The sequence below is a fragment of the Schistocerca serialis genome, unplaced genomic scaffold (genome assembly GCF_023864345.2).
Source record: "Schistocerca serialis cubense isolate TAMUIC-IGC-003099 unplaced genomic scaffold, iqSchSeri2.2 HiC_scaffold_936, whole genome shotgun sequence".
NCBI classification, from domain to species: domain Eukaryota; kingdom Metazoa; phylum Arthropoda; class Insecta; order Orthoptera; family Acrididae; genus Schistocerca; species Schistocerca serialis.
In genome coordinates this window covers 462,193-467,273 of record NW_026048558.1, presented here as the reverse complement: position 1 = coordinate 467,273, position 5,081 = coordinate 462,193, and positions in this window count along the sequence as shown.

Here is a 5,081-nt window from a genome sequence, read left to right as displayed (position 1 = left end):
CTTCTTCAGGAACGCTTTCCTTCCCATTGCCAGTCTACATTTTATATCCTCTCTACTTCGACCATCATCAGTTATTTTGCTCCCCAAATGGCAAAACTCCTTTACTACTGTAAGTGTCTCCTTTCCTAATCTAATTCCCTCAACATCACCCGACTTAATTCGACTACATTCCATAGTGCTTAGAACCATTTGAACCATTTTAAGTATTTGTTGAAAACAGTCTTGCTAGTAATTTTAGTTTTTTTACTTATCATCTATGCGTTTCACCTTATTTAGGCATCTTCAGGCTGATCTTAATTTGGCATTTCTTAGGACGATCCTTCAGACAGTGTAGCTAAGGGCATCGTCGAGTACACGAGGCCAACATCGCCTTCGTTAACCTCAGTAAATACTTTCTAGATGGTCGTGAGTGACTCCAGGACCTGCATAACGCGTTCACATTCACAGGAGCAAATAATAGAGTAAGATGGGGCGTAAGTAGTTAGCATAATACACCACAACGCTGTCGTCCATCTAGAAAGTATTTCCTGAGGTTAACGAAGGCTATGTTGACCTGGTGTGCTCGACGATACCCCTTAGCTACACCGTCTGAAGGATCGTCCTAAGAAATGCCAAATTAAGATCACCCTGAAGATACCTAAATAAGGTGAAACGCGTAGTCGATAAATAAGAAAAACTAAAATTGCAAAATGGCTCTGAGCACTATGGGACTTAACATCTGTGGTCATCAGTCCCCTAGAACTTAGAACTACTTAAACCTAACTAACCTAAGGACATCACACACATCCATGCCCGAGGCAGGATTCGAACCTGCGACCGTGGCAGTCAAGCGGTTCCGGACTGAGCGCCTAGAACCGCGAGACCACCGCGGCCGGCCTAAAATTGCAACCAAGACTGTTTTCAATTAATGCTATAGATTGTGATGTTTATCGTCTCCACACTAGACCTAGGGGATCTCACTTTCCGCACACTGTTTTATTAATTTTTTTATTTATTTTTCCGTGGGACCGAATTAAGGAGAAGTCTCCATGGTCATGGAACGAGTCAGTACATGAAATTATAAGACGACAGCAGAAATAGATAAAATGAAATATAAGAAACGTATTCAGGTGACAATTCGTAAGTTTAAATAAAGAAAATCAACAAAGTAACACTGGAATTTTTCAGCTCTTCCAGGAGCTCCTCGACAGAATAGAAGGAGTGAGCCATGAGGAAACTCTTCAGTTTAGACTTAAAAGTGTTTGGGCTACTGCTAAGATTTTTGAGTTCTTGTGGTAGCTTATTGAAAATGGACGCGGCAGAATACTGCACTCCTTTCTGCACAAGAGTCAAGGAAGTGCATTCCACATGCATATTTGATTTCTGCCTAGTATTAACTGAGTGAAAGCTGATAACTCTTGGGAATAAGCTAATATTGCTAACGACAAACGACATTAAAGAAAATATTTACTGTGAGGGCAGTGTCAGAATTCCCAGACTATTGAATAGGGGTCGACAAGAGGTTCTCGAACTTACACCACTTATAGCTCGAACAGCCCGTTTTTGAGCCAAAAATACCCTTTTTGAATTAGAAGAATTACCCCAAAAAATAATACCGTACGACATAAGCGTATGAAAATATGCGAAGTAGACTACTTTTCGTGTTGAACTGTCACTTATTTCAGATACTATTCTAATGGTAAATGAAGCAGCATTTAGTTTCTGAAGAAGATCCTGAACATGGGCTTTCCACAACAGGTTGCTATCTATCCGAACGCCTAGGAACTTGAACTGTTCCGTCTCGCTTATAATATGCCCATTCTGTCTGATCAAAATATCGGTTCTTGTCGAATTGTGAGTTAGAAACTGTAAAAACTGAGTCTTACTGTGATTTAGCATCAAATTATTTTCCACAAGCCATTTCATGAACTACATTATTTGATACTGTTTCAATATTACACACAAGATCCTTCCCTACCAAGCTGGTGTCATCGGCAAACAGAAATATTTTTGAATCACCTGTAATACTAGAAGGCATATCATTTATATAAATAAGAAACAGCAGTGGCCCCAGCACCGACCCTTGGGGAACGCCCCACTTAACAGTGCCCCACTGGGACTGAACATCACTACCACTCTCAATATCGCGGAGAACTACCTTCTGATCATACAATGAAGGCTTTCACGGCCGGATGGTACTGTTGTTGATGATTCTTCCGGCTTATATGGCCGTGGTCCATGGAATACTTCTATTCCTAACGTTTCGTCCAATACTACATTGGACATCCTCAGAGGTATGGCTGGTCTTGCTGAGTCCTGCCGACTGACGAGAGCGGCCTAAATACCGAGCAAAGTGGGCGTGGTATAGCAGAGAGAAAACTAGTCAAAGATAAAACGTAACTATCGATATAGTCCGTCATAGATAAAAATCACTTATCGATTCTGTAACGCCACTGTCCATATCCCGCTTAATTTCAAGGCCTCTTCTTTTCTATTAAAATTATCTTCATGTTTATAAATTTCAATAGCCTCCCTATACAATCGTAGATAATAGTTCGTGGTAGCACTTAAAACTGTAGTTTCAGAACCTTAACTACACGGACACCTGGCTGAAGTGCATCTTCCGCAACGGACGATTTATCTATTTTTCCCAGTCGGCAAAGACTTTTATCCTCCTTTACCCTCGTGTTCACACTTCTTTTCGTAGTACCAATATAGACCTTGCCACAGGTACACGGAATTTTGTACACACCGCTAGATGATAATGGTCGCCTTCTATCTTTAACAGAACGAAGTGCTTGTCCTATTTTTCTGGTAGGTTTGAATACTGGTTTCACTTTATGTTTCAGCAAAATTTTTGCCGATTCGATCTGTAACCTTACCAATGAAAGGTAAAGACACCGTGTTCTTCCATTGCTGTGTACCATCCTTGTCCTTTGGCCTGCTGTAATTAGGTCTTAAAACTCTATTGATTTCTTTGTTTGAGTACCCATTCTTTTCGAAGGCCTGTTTCAGATGATTCAGCTCCGTATCCAGATGTTCCGGCGTACACATCCTGTCCACTAAACTTTTGATTACACCTCTTTTTTGTTGTAAGTGATGATTGGAGTTCTTATGTAAGTATCTATCAGTATGTGTGCTCTTCCGAAACACTTTATGTTTTAGACTGCCATCGGTCTGTCTCATGACTAACACTCGAGAAACGAAATAGCCTGGTCTTTTTCCACTACAATGGTGAACTGAATTTTACGGTTTATGCTATTAAGATAATCAAAAAATTCGTGCAAGGCTTTTTTACCGTGTGTCCAAACCACGAATGTGTCGTTTACATACCAACAACATGGTTTCTTATTTGCTTTATTCGACGCTAATTGCTACTATGTGCAAGCTAGACCACGCCCACTTTCCTCGGTAATTAGGCCGCTCTCGTCAGTTGGCAGGACTCAGCAGGACCAGCCATACCTTTGAGGATGTCCAGCGTAGTATTGGACGAAACGTTAGGAATAGAAGAATTTCATGGACCACGGCCATATAACCCGGAAGAATTATCAACAACAATTACCTTCTGCATTCTGTTCTTAAAGTAAGAGGCGAACCAATTGTATGCTACTCCCCTTACTCCATAATGGTCCAACTTCTGCAGTAATATTTTGTGGTCAACACAGTCAAAAGGCTTTGTTAAATCAAAGAGGGGGTGGAGAACAGCACGTTGCAAGGCATCCCAGATATGCTCAATAATGTTCATATCTAGGCAGTATGGTGGCCAGCGGAAGTGTTTAAGCTCAGAAGAGTGTTCCTGGAGCCACTCTGCAGCAATTCTGGACGTGTGGAGTGTACGTGACGTCACGTCGTTTCGAACCGGCCTCGGCGCGCCGTCCTCAGAACAGCAGATCCGCTCGCCGACGTTTCGAAGCCGACTTCTGGCGGCTCACAGCGGGACTCAGCGGCCGGGGCATTGTGCCGGGGGGGGAGGCAGGGCGATTTATGCGGAAAGTTTTTCGCCAGCAATGCTTGCAGCGCTATGAAAATAGAACGCTAGCAGCGGCTCTCTAAATATACGGGGCGCGCGCGCGGCCGACGGCTCCGACTTGACGATCGAGGCGGAACTGCGGCGCACAATGCGCGAAATACGACTCCTGAACGTGCCGCGGCGCGCGCCCGCCGAAACGCCGCGTGCCGCTGACAAACGGCGTGACGTCACTTCCGGGCCGGCGGCCGAAATAGCGCCGCGCGGGTCCGGCCATGTGCGGAAGAGCGGCCCACAGCAACACGTAGTGCATATCCTGCCCGCTGCTCTCCCGTAAGGGCGATCGCTGTTCATGATAATGATGATGATGATGATGAAGTCCCATACTCACTGTGTGCCGGACCGAGAATCGAACTCGGGACCTTTGCCTTTGACGGGCAGGTGCTCTACCATCTGAGCTAGCCAAGCACGACTCACGCCCCGTCCTCACGGCTTTACTTCTGCCACTACCTCGTCTCCTACCTTCCAAACTATCAGCGCACACACCGTTGTAGAGTGAAAATTTCATTCTAGAAACGACCCGCAGGCTGTGGCTAAGCCATGTCCCCGCAATATCCTTTCTTCCAGGAGTGCTAGTTCTGCAAGTTCCGCAGGAGAGTTTCTGTAAAGTTTGGAAGGTAGGAGACGAGGTACTGGCGGAAGTAAAGCTGTGAGGACGGGGCGAGAGTCGTACTTGGGTAGCTCAGTTGGTAGAGCACTTGCCCGCGAAAGACAAAGGTCCCGAGTTCGGGTCTCAGTCCGGCACACAGTTTTAATCTGCTAGGAAGTTTCATATCAGCGCACACTCCGCTGTAGAGTGAAAATTTCATTCAAGTCCCATACTTCTTTACACAGTGTAGGGGAACGAAGTGGGACAGCCGGCCGGGGTGGCCGTGCGGATCTAGGCGCTACAGTATGGAACCGAGCGACCGCTACGGTCGCAGGTTCGAATCCTGCCTCGGGCATGGGTGTGTGTGATGTCTTTAGGTTAGTTAGGTTTAAGTAGTTCTAAATTCTAGGGGACTTATGACCACAGCAGTTGAGTCCCATAGTGCTCAGAGCCTTTTGAACCATTTTTGATACAATTTGAAACGAG